At 58.0% G+C, this 14,338-nt stretch overlaps 1 protein-coding gene across 3 annotated transcripts in view; it reads right to left on the bottom strand.

Moving 5' to 3' along the window:
- Positions 1–14,338, bottom strand: part of CCDC92 (coiled-coil domain containing 92) — a 35,579-nt gene that overhangs the window by 7,480 nt on the left and 13,761 nt on the right. Inside the window, exon 1 of one of the 3 annotated variants that reach the window (XM_089322999.1) lies at positions 11–101. The exons of the other annotated variants lie outside the window; for them this stretch is intronic. The gene's annotated coding sequence lies outside the window, so the exon portion shown is untranslated. Of the gene's footprint in view, positions 1–10; positions 102–14,338 lie in introns of those variants that run through there. 3 annotated transcript variants of the gene reach the window in all.

The following is a 14,338-nucleotide window of genomic DNA, read 5'->3' as shown; positions in this document are numbered from 1 at the left end:
CCTACCTCACCTCCGTTCGTGCTTCACGTCTGAACTCATGCGTTACGTCGCACTCTGGAGGCCGAGCCAGAATCCCGCCGCATTTATCACAACACTGCAGAGCACTGATGGGAACATGACCTCACCCCAGCATTTCCCGACAACGCCGGGAAGTGCTGCAAGGCGTCCACGAGCGACGTCTCTCGGGGAAAGAAGAGAAGCACCGGTGGCAGGAGAGGGGCTCCCATTTGGAAACGGGACCTTTATTCTGTGCCTGGGTGATCAGAACCAGGCCTACCTTTTAGCTGAACACAAAGCCTTTGGAAATAGGGTAATAATTTTAGAATCTGGAAAAAACCACAGCGCACAGTACTCAGGTGGTGGCTCTGAATTAGTTATAGCAAGCTATTTTAGATTCTAGTCATGAATAAGTTATAACCCGCTCGAGGCGGCTCTCCCCTGCCAGGAAGGCTGCAGCGCCTGGAGCCCGGCCGCCCTCTGGCTTCCTGACCCCACCGCCGCGTCTCCGCATCCTGCACCAGCAGCTCCGGGCCTTCTCTTGGGAACTTTCTGTTCCGCTCTGATGTCCTATAGCTCAGGCCCTGCTGCCAGGGAACGCAGGCGGCAGGCAGGACACGACGGGACAGAAGGGCGGCGAGCACACAGACGCGGGCTGTCCAACTGTGTCGGGTGAACACGGCCTTCTGCCGCCCGCTCCGCCTGAGGACTGACTCCCAGGGTTACCCATGCGCACTCAGCCAGCGTCTGGCACACAGTACGAGCTCAACAAACAGCAGCTGTCTGTTTCTACGGAAGTCACGGTCAACTGTTCCATCAGCAAACCTCCAGGCAGTTTTCTTAGCCCCACAAGGGCATTTCCCAAGCATCACCCACGTAAGGAAACGAGCTAGCGAAGCAATGCTAAAACTCCCGAGGGCACAGACACGCACACGGCGGCGTTCCCGGTGGCCCGTCCTCCAGCTGCCTGGGGAGCAGAGAGAGAGGCAGAGCAGGGCGCCCTCGGGACAGCAAAACCTACTTCTTCCTTTGAAACCACCCATAGTCCTCTACGAGAGGCTAAAAAAGGCGGACGGCTAATTAGGCCACGGACTCTCAGTCCAAAGTGCCTGCTTCTCAGAAAGGAGCCTTCTTTGCCGCCCTGAAGGCGCTCGCTGGATGACTCTGGACTCACAGGCACCTGCCTGGGGGAGCCGACCGTCACTACTACACATGTGCTCGGAAATCCAACTGGTGAGCGAGCGGAAGATCCCAAAGCCAGGGCAGCAAGCACAAGGGCGCATGGGCACCTGACAGTGACTCTGGGAATATTTTGGTGAAACGGGTGAACACCATCACCAATTGGAATAAAAAGTGTCAAAAGCAAAAGGTGCACTTGTTTTTCAGACGCAAGAATGTCATCTTCACAGAATCGGGCTTTAACCCAGCAGGAACAGGGGGGCTGATGAGCTGAGCGTGGGAGCCGGAACCCGGGAGCCGGTTCTGACTGAGCACCTCCGAGGTGAGCCCCGTCCATGCCCTCACCTTCCTCTCTTATGACACGAGGGTCGTCCTAGCACCCACGGGATACACGCGAGGCGGCGAGGGCGGGGCGTCCAGACAAAACACCAAGCAGGACGTGTGGCTCACGCGCCGCAGAGCCGAGGGTCTCCACGTGAACACTGCTGGAGGAGATGCCTGTGGCACCCCCATCCTCTGGCTGGGCGACAGACACGACTTCCAAGAGGGATGCTTCTAGAAGCTGGAAGAGGAAACTCCAGTAGAAAGAGGAGAGAAGTCTTCGTTTTCACAAGACCATCACGAGAGTCATTTGAATGTTGACGAGGGCTGGCGTGACGCCGCTGAACTGCGCACGTCTTACTTACCGCAAGGAGCACTCAGACATCCGTGAGAGATTAAGCAGCAGAGTATGTCAGAAGCTGCACGTCCGGCCGCTCTGCAGTGCCCGCAGGCAGGCCGCCCGGCACCCCGTTATCCGAGCCGCAGCCGGAGTCGGGCTGCTGCGCTGGGATCCAGCTCCCGGGAACGCTCCCAGGGAAGCAGTGGAGGACGACCCCAGTGCTCCGGTTCCTTCTACCCACATGGAGACCAGCATGTTGTTCCTGGCTCCTGGCTCCACCTGGCCCAGCCCTGGCTGTTGTAGCCATGCTGGGGAGTGAACCAGCAGATGGAAGATTCTCTCTCTCTCTCTCCCATTCTCTGTATGACTGTGACTTTCAAATAAGTCTTTCTTTAATAAAGCTATATGCAGGGGCTGGCACTGTGGCAACCATCTGTGGTGCTGGCATGTCATATGGGTGCCAGTTCATATCCTGGCTGCCCCGTTTCTGATCCAGCTCCCTGCTAATGGCCTGGGAGGAGCAGCAGAAGATGGAAAAACTTGGGAGGCCCGTGCTGTGGCATAGTGGGTAAAGCCACCGCCTGCAGTGCCAGCATCCCGTATCAGAGCACAGGTCTGAGTCCCGGCTGCTCTACTTCCAGTCCAGCTTCTTGCTAACGTGCCTGGGAAAGCAGTGGAAGATGGCCCAATTGTTTGGGTCCCTGCAAGTGCATGGGAGACCCAGAAGAAGCTCCTGGCTCCTGGCTCTGGATTGGCCCAGCTCTAGCCATTGTGGCCATTTTGGGGGTGAGCCAGTGATGGAAGACCTGTCTCTCAAAATAAATAAATCTTTGAAAAAGAAAAGAAATGCACTCGGTGCCTCCCTGCAATCCTCCAGCAGCCCACCTGGAGTGCTGCAGGCACTGACAGCGTCTCCCCTGCGGGCATGCTCGGCCTGACGCTGAGGCTGCAACAGACGTGCCCAGAGACTGGCAATCAGACGTGCAACGCGACCCGGCCCGCCTGGGAAGTCCACAGCCACCGGAGGCCTAGGGGATGGAGTTACTAACTGGGTTTTCTGCACTCTGATGATCGCATACTTTGAGAGTTTCTGTTTGGCGTCTATTTAAAAACCGTGTCGGATGTCTGTATGCTGGTAAGACGTCTCAGGAGGAAGGCAGGCTGTATTTCAGGTTGCTGGGGAGTGTGCTAAGTGGGCTGTTCAGCCTGAGAGGGGCACACGCTCGGGTCCTCTGGTGCCTCCACTGAGTCAGGGCACCGGCACCCCATGCAGACCCCACCCAGGTGGCAGGCACGCAGCTCCCATTCCTGCCCTCAGAACCAGGCAGGGCGTGCTGTGTGCAGGCAGGGCCGTGGTGGCTCTGCTGGGGCCTGCTCGCACCCGCCTCCCATTCTGTGTCCCTGGAGCAGCCCCAGGCTGACGACCCTCCAGGGACCACCCAAATAACCCGTTTCATAGACTGGAGCCGACACTCAGCACCTGGTAGCAGCGTCCTTTGTCAAAATGAACCGTGAGCCAACGGATTCAAGACACAACTCACAGAGCAGGCAATGTCCCTGCAACTGAAGGGACAGGCAGGTCCTAGCCACTCCCTATGTGGCTGCAGATCCAAGCTGTCCACTGGCTGATGACTAAAGACCTGGCCAACCCAAACGCCAAAACGTCTGTTCACACCAACGAAACAGGAACTGCTCCTTACATCTCAGTGCCTGATGGTTACAGTCTGAATCGCAGCTCCAAGGCCCCAAGCCTCAGTCACTTGCTTTAAAAATCTCTCTCTATGGTCAGCCCAACAGCGGCACCTCCGCAGCTGCCTCAGCTGACCGGGCCTCCCTCCTAGACTCCCCGGGGCTGCCTGACAGTGAAACCCGTTTTCAGGGGAAATGGCACTCATCAACTGAAACTCCACACTAACTTAGCCAGCACACATTTCATGGTTTGCTTACACACACACGCGCACACACACACACACACACACAAAAGCCAATTATCTCACTGGCTGCCACAGAATACATGCAGCAAGACTGGGCGCTGCACAGCGTCACCTCCAGGAGACCCGACCCATGAGGCCCCACCGAGACTGTGCCATCGGGCAAAGCCCCTCTGCTGGCTCCACGTCTCTGCGCTGGGCTCCAGGTCCCCACAGTGCAGGCTGCTTCAGAGCAGGGAGGCTGTGGAGGGCTGCAGTCACGCCAGCAGTCCACTGCCAGTCGGTTCAGTGAGTAAACAACCACCCCTTTTGGGGGCCGCCAACACACATCTATCCGACGTCTCTGTGGAGTAACGCGTCTTACGTGGCAGTGTTTTAAAAAGAGAAACCTACTCTTTTAAGAAGGCATTGGCCAGTCCCTGGATCTCCGTTTCCGGCAGCCTTTGGTGGACACAGGCCGCCTGCCCTTCCCCGCTGCACCAGCGACATGACGGTCCCCTCACGGACTGTCTGTTCCCAAGCGTCTCCTGTCCGGGGCTGCCCGCGCCGTGCAGAGTGGGTGCGCTGACGGACATTTCAGACCGCTCCCGTGACGTTCCTTCTGTGTTTTGTTTTGTTTTGTTTTGACAGGCAGAGTGGACAGTGAGAGAGAAAGAGACAGAGAGAAAGGTCTTCCTTTTTGCCATTGGTTCACCCTCCAATGGCTGCCGTGGCTGATGCATCGCGCTGATCTGAAGCCAGGAGCCAGGTGCTTCTCCTGGTCTCCCATGGGGTGCAGGGCCCAAGCACTTGGGCCATCCTCCACTGCACTCCCAGGCCACAGCAGAGAGCTGGCCTGGAAGAGGGGCAACCGGGACAGAATCCGGCACCCCGACCGGGACTAGAACCTGGTGTGCCGGCGCCGCAAGGCGGAGGATTAGCCTATTGAGCCGCGGCGCCAGCCCTGTGCTCTCTCTTCTTTATCCCATCGGGGAACAAGAGGACTCCCAGAGTCACACATCCCAGTTTTTAGTCTACGTGCACCATGCTCAGGAGAGAAGAGCTGCCCGCACAACATCCGCCCGTCAGGACGGCCTGTCACGCAAACTGCAAGCAGCGCCAGGCCCCAGGGCAGGTCAGGATGACCCAAGGGGGGCAGTTGTGTGCTTGCTCCATGAGGGCTTGTCCTCAGTCTCAGGCAATCGCCATGGCCCAGAAGCACCAGACAGACGAGCAGATTTCCCAGAGCGAGAATCAGCTGTGGGAGCCGCGTGCAAGAAGCTGGGGCGGGGAAGTGACCACCACAGCCTACACTCCTCTGTCCTTGACCTCTCGGGAGGTCACCATCTTTCGTCTGGGCTTCTGCCACTCTTCCCACTTGTACAGCGGCCTGGTTTTGTTTTCCTTTGTCATGTGACCTCCTGTTCGTTTCACATGACCAACTATAATCCTCAGCTGTGACGCACTCTTTCCGGGCCCACTTTGATTCAGATACTTTCACTAATAAGCAGCTGACACAGCCACGCTTCGGAAAGCCAGCAAGTGTGGTTCCGAGTGCCCAGGTTTCCACGTGAAGCTCACGATCCTCAGGCTACGTGCATCGGCGTCTTCCAGGGGACCCAGCTCTGATTGGCCTGCCGGTCAGCCGGCGCCCGGTGTTCCAGACGGGCAGGAAGGCACCGTAGGTCCCGTGTGGCGACCACTTCTCTCACTGGTCGGGGGTGAAGCAGCTCCCATCTCAGCGCAGCAGCTGCTATGTGCAGGCCCCCTTCCTGCCCCAGGCCTTTTGAGGGTGTGACCACTGCATTTAATGGTGGGCAAGCTGGACACAGGTCGGCTTTGATGACCATCAATTCTGTCTCGACACCCACCGTGGGTAAGGGCAGCTGGGCAGGAAAGCACTCAAAAGCACATTTTAAACACAAGAAGCTGACCGCATTCACCAAATGTCCGGGCCAGGCCCATCACTGCACTCTCCAAACAGCCGAGCCATCAGGCGCAACAACGGCCGTGTTAAGGAGGAGTAAGGCACTTGCCTAAGTTCACAAGCACAGGAGCTGAGAGCAAAGCCATTTCCAAGGCTGGCACTGCTCTGCCTTGGGCCTCCCTAGAGCGGCCTTGGTTTCCAAACTTGCGGTGTTTGGAAGCAGGGAGGAGCAGAGGCACTCCTGTTGTGTCCTGTGCATCCTGATCATGTGGCCCAGGCGTGCCTCACGCTGTGTCTCGGGTTGCACGGAGAGCTTCCACAACAGCCCACAGTAGGCACCGTCTGTTTCCTCACTCCACGGATGGGGAACTGAGGTGCAGAGAGGGGAGCTACAATGCCTTGCTGAGACCACACAGAATTTTCCTGGTGCCGGGTAGATGCCTTTCTTTTTAAAGATTTATTTTATGTATTTGAAAAGCAGAATTACAGAAACAGAGGGAGAGACAGAGCGCTCTGTCTTCCATCTTCTGGTCACTTCCCAAATGGCTGCAATGGCAAGGGCTGGGCCAGGCTGCAGCTAGGAGCCAGGAGCTTCTTCCAGGTCTCCCGTTTGGGTTCTGGTGCCCAAGGACTTAGGCCATCCTCTGCTGCTTTCCCAGGCATTTTAGCGGGGAGATGGATTGAAAGTGGAGCGGCTGGGACTTGAACTGGTGCCCACGTGGGATGCTGGCATAGCAGGTGGCAGCTAACCCATGACACCACAATGCCAGCCCCTGGACGCCTTTTTTCAGACACAGTGACGGCACTGACACAGGCCTGCGCCATCAGTCAGAAAGACCCGATCCCTTGTTCAAAATTTCCTCCAGCCCCCTCTCAAAACACGCAACAAGATCTTACTAAGGGGTGGTCTGCACATCGCCACGGTCAGCTGAAGGTGGACTGTGCAGTGGGCATGTCCCATCCTCACCTGTGAGCTACGGTGACAAATGAGCTGGGGCGTGACTGCTTAATGGGCGTGGCTGCCCCTCATTCCAGGAGGTCCTGAGGACGTCAAACTCCAGGGATGCTCGGGCCCCTCGTGCAATGATGCAGACTGACATGCTCACAGCAGGGCAAGGGTCAGCCCCAGGCTCAGAACCCCAGCTCTGCGCTCACTCACTCTGCAGCCTTGGGCACATCACACATAACCCCTTGTGCCTTACTTTCCCTGTCTGCCAAATGGGAAGGTGGTGCCATGCCTCCAGGTGTGTGACACTCGGGTGAGCTTATCTGAAGAGGTACTGTCCAATACAACCTGGTGATGACGAGAACACTCGACTCTGTCCAGTCAAGCAGCCCCAGGTGCACAGAGCAAATCCAGAACTTGACACGTGGCGTGTGAACTTTCCATTTTGTTTTTATTTGGATTCAGTAAAATTTAAGTAGCCTGGCACTGCCAGCGCCTACCACAGCTGCACGAGCACCTGCCCAGAACCACGGCTCGCTGCTGCTGTTTCCCCAGCACGCAGGTCCTCTGCCGGCTCCTCCGCACCTGGAGCCCCCCGGGGGCTCTGCTGTGGCCGCTGCTCAGCCGTTTCCTTCCAACGCCCATGATGATCCTGGGCCTCGCCACGACTCCAAGCGTCCCTGGCCAACGTCAGCCAGGCCACCGATCTCTCACCAGCACGCACACCTCACGAGAAGGGTCCTTCTCTCTCTCTTCCCCTGCTGCCTCAGCACCCAGCGTAACGCCTGCCTCTGACCTCTGAGCCGCGTCTTTAAGAAAGTGTTCTCCAAGGCTGGCACTCGTGGTGACCTACTCACCCCACAGGCGGTTTACTTTGTATCGCTGGATGTACAGGCAGAGTCTGGGTTGGCATGAGGATAGGTGGGGGGAGGGAAAAGTGCAGCTAGTTTAAGCATGCCTTAAACTAACTGGGGTCAGTGGGAAAGCTGTCGAATAAAGAGGCTAAAAATTACCAAGCCACCTAAAAGCTCAAGTGCCCTCTTTGCAGGAAGCAAAGTGTGGGCTTGGCAGGCCCTCCTGCAGCCTGTGGCACTCAGTATCCAGTATGCATGGGGAGACAGGAGCCGGAGCTTCCAGGAGTCTCTTGTGGTCTCCCACCCTGACTCCACCCCCTCGCGTGTCGATTCAGCACACCCGCTTTCCCGTGGTGCACCTGTGCCTCTGCCACAAAGAACACGCATACGCTGAACTCCACGTGGAGACGGCATGATGTGTGTACACCAAGCTCCACGTGGAGGCGCCATGATGATCACACATATCCTGAGCCCCACGTGGAGACAGCAAAATGAACACCTGTACAGTGACCTGCCCGTGGAGATGGCGTGAACACGCGTGCAGATGTCACGAAACTTTCGACAGCACTGTGTGCACGGAACCCTGCCCAAACCCTGTTTTTGTACTCAGGGCACCACACCAATGGGACCACTGAACGGTGCGGCACACTCCTCTCCTCGGGGTGAGTGTCTCCTACAGTCATGTCTGAACGTGCTCTCTCTTTAGATAAAGCCTGATCCATTCTCGCACTTTACCCACATCTCTGCGTTGAATTCTTACCTCACATGGAGGCAAGAATGAAACAGCTGGGGGACCCCAAGTCCCACAGCATTAAGTGGTGAGCCAGCCAGGAGAGCTGGGGAGAGAGACACACACACAGCACGGACATCTGGGGAGTGCATGCCAGGGTGGTCAAGCTCTCTTCTCTTCAGCTCAGCATCTCTGGCGGGCCTTTGAAATGCTAAACTGGGGACTTCTTTGCTATGTCTTAGTAACTGAAGCCAGCTACAGGCTGGAAGCTCCACGGAGCACATAGCCACGGGCAGCAGCCAGTGAGGAAAGGCAGTGGTCACCAGTCACAGCTGCCAGATGCAACCTGGGAAAGCCAAGGGAGAACTATGCCCAGATGCGCTAGCCTGCGGTGGGGACACAGGCCTCTGGCTAGTTCCCAGTTCTCAGCAGGGAGCGCACAGGCCACCTGGCATCCCGGAGCTGGCACAGGCTGTGAGATCACCCCTGCTGGGCTCCTCAAAGGTGAGCCAGATCTTGCTTCTGGAGCACGGTGCCAGGGTCTGGCCACTGCGGGTGGTGAACGTGTGGCCACCCTGCCTGCCCTTCTTCTGTGGCTGCAGACACATGGAGCCAGGAGCAGCACGGGACAGCAAAGGCCATGGAGCAAGCACAGGCACCCCAAATCTGTGGGCCCAGTGCAAGGGCTCAGCGTCCAGGCTTTGGGGCAGCTCCCAGGAAGCGGGACATCACAGACCGGAATCAGCCGGCTTCTGGAGGCTGGACCAGGTGCCCACCTTCTGCTGTACCTCCCCTGGGTGGGGACAGTTTACCTGCCTGGTTGGCCAACATGTCTGGGGAGCACACTCTGCCATTCCTCCCTTCCCCTGTCCGCTGACCCAAGCCCCAGTGGCCAGCTCATGGTCTGCTTGGGGCAGTGGGTCCACTGCCCGGCTCATAACCCTGACCTGGCAGAAATGTCCAGAGGCAGGATGGAGCTCTGGCCCCATCATGGGTGGCTGATGCAGGCTGCTCCAAGCCATTCGAGCTGGAATGTCTGTGGTTTCTGGCTTCCAGGGGCAGCTCTAGGCCCTGTTTCTCAGTGTCAGCTTATGCTTCAGGCTGCTACCAGTTGGCTGGAGCTTGGCATCTCTCATGCCCAAGCTCCCCACTCCTTTCAAAAGCTTCGAGGTTCAAGCCAGACCTCAGATGTGGGTTTTAGCTCCAGAGTCTGAGGATACCTGGATGCAAGTCATTGCCCTAGGGTTCAAGCTGTACCCCAGGCATGGGGAAGCTCGAAGGTCTAAGGACTCCTGGACGCAGCTTAGCGCCCCCCAGGACTCAAGTTGAGCCCTGGGTGTGGTGCAACCCACTGTGACCCAGGAGCCCGAGGCATGGAGGGGAAAGTCCCCGGGAATAACCGGGGCACGGACAGCTGCATCTGAGATGTGTAAGATTTCAGGGCTGGATCAGCCTTAGGGAGGCTGTGGAAAGGCTGGGGTATGGATCCCAGGGAGCCCCAACTTGGGGTGCAGGGAGACCTCTAGATGCCCAATCTTTCATAACACAGGGCTCCAGCAGGCTGCTTTTGTGTGACTGGGCTCACGCAGAGCCATGCCCTCCTCTCCTCTCCCTGGGTCATGGACAGACTTCCAGCGACAGGTAACCACATCCACTCCCATGGGCCCAGCCCTGGCATGCTTTCTGGTAACCGGGAACCTCTCAAGCTAAATACTACAACCAAGAACTTGTTTCCTCCTGCAACATTCTCTGGCCAAGACATAAACTAGAAAATGGGGAGACCCGGCCACTACACGGGACTCAACCTTAATACTACTCACATCTTGACTCTTTCCTAAGAGACAACAAAACTGGGCACAAGTTCCTTACATCCAGGTCTTTGTAGTCCTCTTTGAAAACCCCACTCTTGGGAGTTGTGGGCACCACTGCTCTTAAAGACCAGGAACGTAAGGGAGCAACATACAGACACAGTGGATGACCCACTACTGGTGGGCCCTCCATCACCCTGAGTTCAGCATGTCCTGATGCTGGGACCATCCCTGGGGGTCGCTAGGTCCTCCCCTGCACCCTCAGAACCTGCTTCTCCTTTGCCTGTTTTCCCATGACTGCCACCGTGCAACCCACCCTGTCCCCCCTCCCAGAGTCAGCGCAACTCGTCATTCGCAGTGGGGCCTCCTCCAGCCAGATGTCAGTAGGCTCTGTCCCGAGACAGGTCGCAAATGGAGGTGCTGAGGCTTTTGGTGGACATGTCCTTTCTCCATGACTGACTTCAACTGCTGTCAACAAAGCTGGGGATGTTTCCAAAGATCCTACCAAATCCACTGAGGAGCCTCGGGCCCCGGCTCTGGTCTCCGACGTGGCCCTGCCGTAACCACCAGCTGCACCTCAGAAGGAAGCAGTGAGTCTGAGGCTCCCGCTGATTCTCTGATGACCCCCAAAGCCTCAGTGCTGTGCTGGGGCTCCAGCAGTGCCAACAGCAGCACCTGACTGGGGCTGCCCAAGAGGCCACCGTGAATGACGCACTGAGACCGCGCACACTCTGCCAGCAGAGTGGAGGAGGGGATGCACTCAAGCCTGGGAGGCGAGACGGCACAGGAAAGAAAACGCCCGTTCCGAGGACGGCTGGCAGACGCCTGGAGGAACACTGACCTAGCGCTCCTGAGAACGGGCCCTGTTTGGTACCATTTCTCCATCTACTCAGCACAGGTACTGAGGAAGCTTCAGAAACTGGCGAGGGGGACCCCAGGCTCCCACGAATCGGATACGGATCTAGAGTTCCAGGTGTTCAAAAGAAAGGGCTGACGAGGAGGGTGCTCCAACGTGGGACAGCGGCCTGCACAACCAGACCCGGTGGCCTCGGAGTCACCCGAGGGTGTCTTGCTATTGCCGCAGGGCCCAATAGAGAGTGTTTCAGGTGTGAGGAGCTGGGACACTGGCGCTTGGAACGCCCCTGCCCGACAGCCCATCTGGCCCTTGCGTCAGTGGACACGGGGCTTTCTTCCGCTCTGAGGGAGGTGGTCTCCCGGGTCCCTCATGCCCTTGCCTGAGGGCTGAAGAGGCCGGGCAGCCAGGCAGCTCCCACAGCCCAGATAAGCACCTCAGCGTCCCAGGTAAGGTTACTGGCTTCCTCACTCACACAGGGGCCGCCCTGCACTGAATTCCCACACGGAGTCCTGTCCTCAAACTGCTCACCATGACAGGAGCCGAGGGCAGGCCTCTCTCTCAAGAACTTTCTCTGCCTCTGCATCGCCAGACGGCTGCCCTCGCACCAATGCCCAGCGGTGCCGGCGTCCAGCACCTCTACTCGAGGTCTCGCTGCCATCCCTGGGCGCCACTCTCAGCTCAATCACCCCGAAGTCTGAGTCTCTTGTCCTAATGCTAAGGAGCACTGAGACAAGTCCCGGCTGAAATCCAAGCTGGAGCAGACCCTCAAATCTGGGGTCGGGAACGTGCTGGCCTCATCACGGTCCTTAGAGGCCAAGACGACACTCCTGCACCTTAAATCCAGAAGCTAAGTGAGGACTCCCACTTCTGATTGAGATTCCTCAAACACGAGTCCTGGGTCTGTGCCAGCTTCCTCACCCTGCCCCCGAAGCCAGAGGGGTGACCACACGACGGCTCAGGACTCGGCGCCGTCAGTGGGCAGCTATTTCCCTCCACCCTGCTGTGCCAATCCCTGCACTGTTCTTGCTCGATATGGAAGGCAGGTGCCTTGTTTCTCGGTCCGGGAACTGAAGGGTGCCCTCTCCTGCATGCCATTACACCGAGAATCCCAGTATCTGTTTGCCTTCAAATGGACTGATCCATCCTCAAACAGTACTCAGCAGTACACTTGGACAGTCCTTCCTCAAAGCACCAAGGACAGTTCTCGCCCGCGGGCAATGCCCTGCCAGGAACATGGCTCCTGTTAAAGACTGGCGCCGTCTCCATACGTAGATGATTCCTCATCTGCACTCCCTCCAAGGAGGGCTTGGACAAAAACACCGTCCAGGTCTTAACTTTTCAGAGGATTAAAGATGCAACGTTTCTCCAACCGAAGCTGAGATTTCTAGACAGGAAGCAACTTACTGGGGACATGGTCTGTCCCTGAGGAAGCCTGTCCTGTCACTTCAGGAAAGGCAGTTGTACTGTGCACAGGGCCACCAGCTAAGAGCATTCCTGACAACGGCAGGTTTCTGGATCCCGGGATTCAAGTTTAGAGCCAAAACTTTATGTGAGGGCTTAAAGGGACTGACCCACCTGAATGGACAGGAGAGCAACAGGAGGCTTTTCCAAAGACTAAGGACCTGCTGATCAGGTCTCCCACACTAGGAATCTCGACTCTAGATGAGCCTTTCACTCTAGCACAGAAGCGGGGTAGCCGAGTGCACTCCTGCTTCCGCAACAGGGACCTACTATCCGAGCAGCTGGACTCTCAGGCCACGGGAGGACCTGCGTGCCTGCTACTTGTGGGGAGCAACTCGGACTGGACTGAGTTACTGGAATTAAGACTTATTCTATGCATCTGCTCTCCCACAATATGGCGATGGGAGAGGAGGAAACAGCTTCTGCACAGCTGCCTCCAGTTCAACCAATTAACTGTAGGACTTGCTCCTGATTGGAGAGCACCGTACTCGGCGTGTGGGCAGCAGAGTTGGGATTGGCGGAGGAGGACTATAAAGGAGGAGAGAGACGGCATGCACCAGGAACATCTAAGGGGAACACCTGTGCAGCCCCCGAGAGGGCCGGCCGGCGGTGTGCCGCTCCCCTGCGGAAGTGGGGAATGTGGCAGGGGGAACTGCCCTTCCACGGAGGTGGAAGGGACGGCAGCCAACCCGGGAAGAACCAGCAGCAAACCCGGGGAGGGCCGAGCAGACGAAAGAACAGCGCAGGGTCCTGTGTCGTTCCTCCACGAAGAGGGGGAGCGACACTACTGAGCTTTTGCAGAGAAAGCCGCCACGCTGACTTCAGGCCTTCCCCTTGAAGTTCACAGTCCACACCAGACGCAAGGGGCTCCGGAGGTTAAAGGACATCTGTGGCTAACAGGACGGTGCCTCACTGAGTACAGGCCCTTCTGCAGTAACTCTCAAAGCACGCCACGTCCTCAATCCAGCTACCCTGTGCCACCTGAAGGCCCTCGTGCGTAGACACCGCAGAGCAGAGGGGCTCAGCAGGCCCCCTGGACCTGAGGGACCTCTGGGAAACCCAGACGTTGAACAGTCTGCTGGCCGCAGCAGCTGCACGGAGGAAGGAGTTAGAAAGGGTGCGCCAGAGTGGATCTCGCTCCCGGGGTGGGAGCTCAGGCTTTGCCAACCAGCACTCTGGCCTGTGAGGCTGAAAGGGCCAACGAGGTGATCACCTACGCAAACTCCAAATGTGCCTTCTTGGGTCTACGTGCGCAGGCAGACGCGTGGAGAGAAGGGCGTACTGACCGCGCGGGGCTCTCCCGTGACCAGTGAGGACGCGCAGGCAGACGCGCGGAGAGGAGGGCGTACTGACCGCGCGGGGCTCTCCCGTGAACAGTGAGGACGCGCAGGCAGACGCGCGGAGAGCAGGGCGTACTGACCGCGCGGGGCTCTCCCGTGAACAGTGAGGACGCGCAGGCAGACGCGCGGAGAGCAGGGCGTACTGACCGCGCGGGGCTCTCCCGTGAACAGTGAGGACGCGCAGGCAGACGCGCGGAGAGGAGGGCGTACTGACCGCGCGGGGCTCTCCCGTGAACAGTGAGGACGCGCAGGCAGACGCGCGGAGAGGAGGGCGTACTGACCGCGCGGGGCTCTCCCGTGAACAGTGAGGACGCGCAGGCAGACGCATGGAGAGGAGGGCGTACTGACCGCGCGGACTCTCCCGTGAACAGTGAGGACGTGACTTCAGCCTCCTGCGGGCAGTTCGGGAGCCTCCCGAGTGCTGCGCAGGGCAGGAGACGGCAGCAGGGGAGCGGAGGCCCGGCAGAGGGCAGCGAAGGCGGCTGCTGTCCCCAAGATCCTGGAGACAGCTGTAACCTCCACGTGGGGGGTCTTCACAGGCACACAGAGGGTAACTCCGCCTCCTCCTATAAGCCACCTGAGGATCCCAACATCTCTGCAAAAAGCCAGAAGTAAATTTTGTTCTGTATTATACACTTTTCCTCATGGAAAGATATGTCCTATCCACCC

The sequence above is a fragment of the Oryctolagus cuniculus genome, chromosome 21 (genome assembly GCF_051225735.1).
Source record: "Oryctolagus cuniculus isolate XC-2025 breed Fujian yellow rabbit chromosome 21, ASM5122573v1, whole genome shotgun sequence".
NCBI classification, from domain to species: Eukaryota; Metazoa; Chordata; class Mammalia; order Lagomorpha; family Leporidae; genus Oryctolagus; species Oryctolagus cuniculus.
This window is presented reverse-complemented; position numbering and strand designations above follow the sequence as displayed.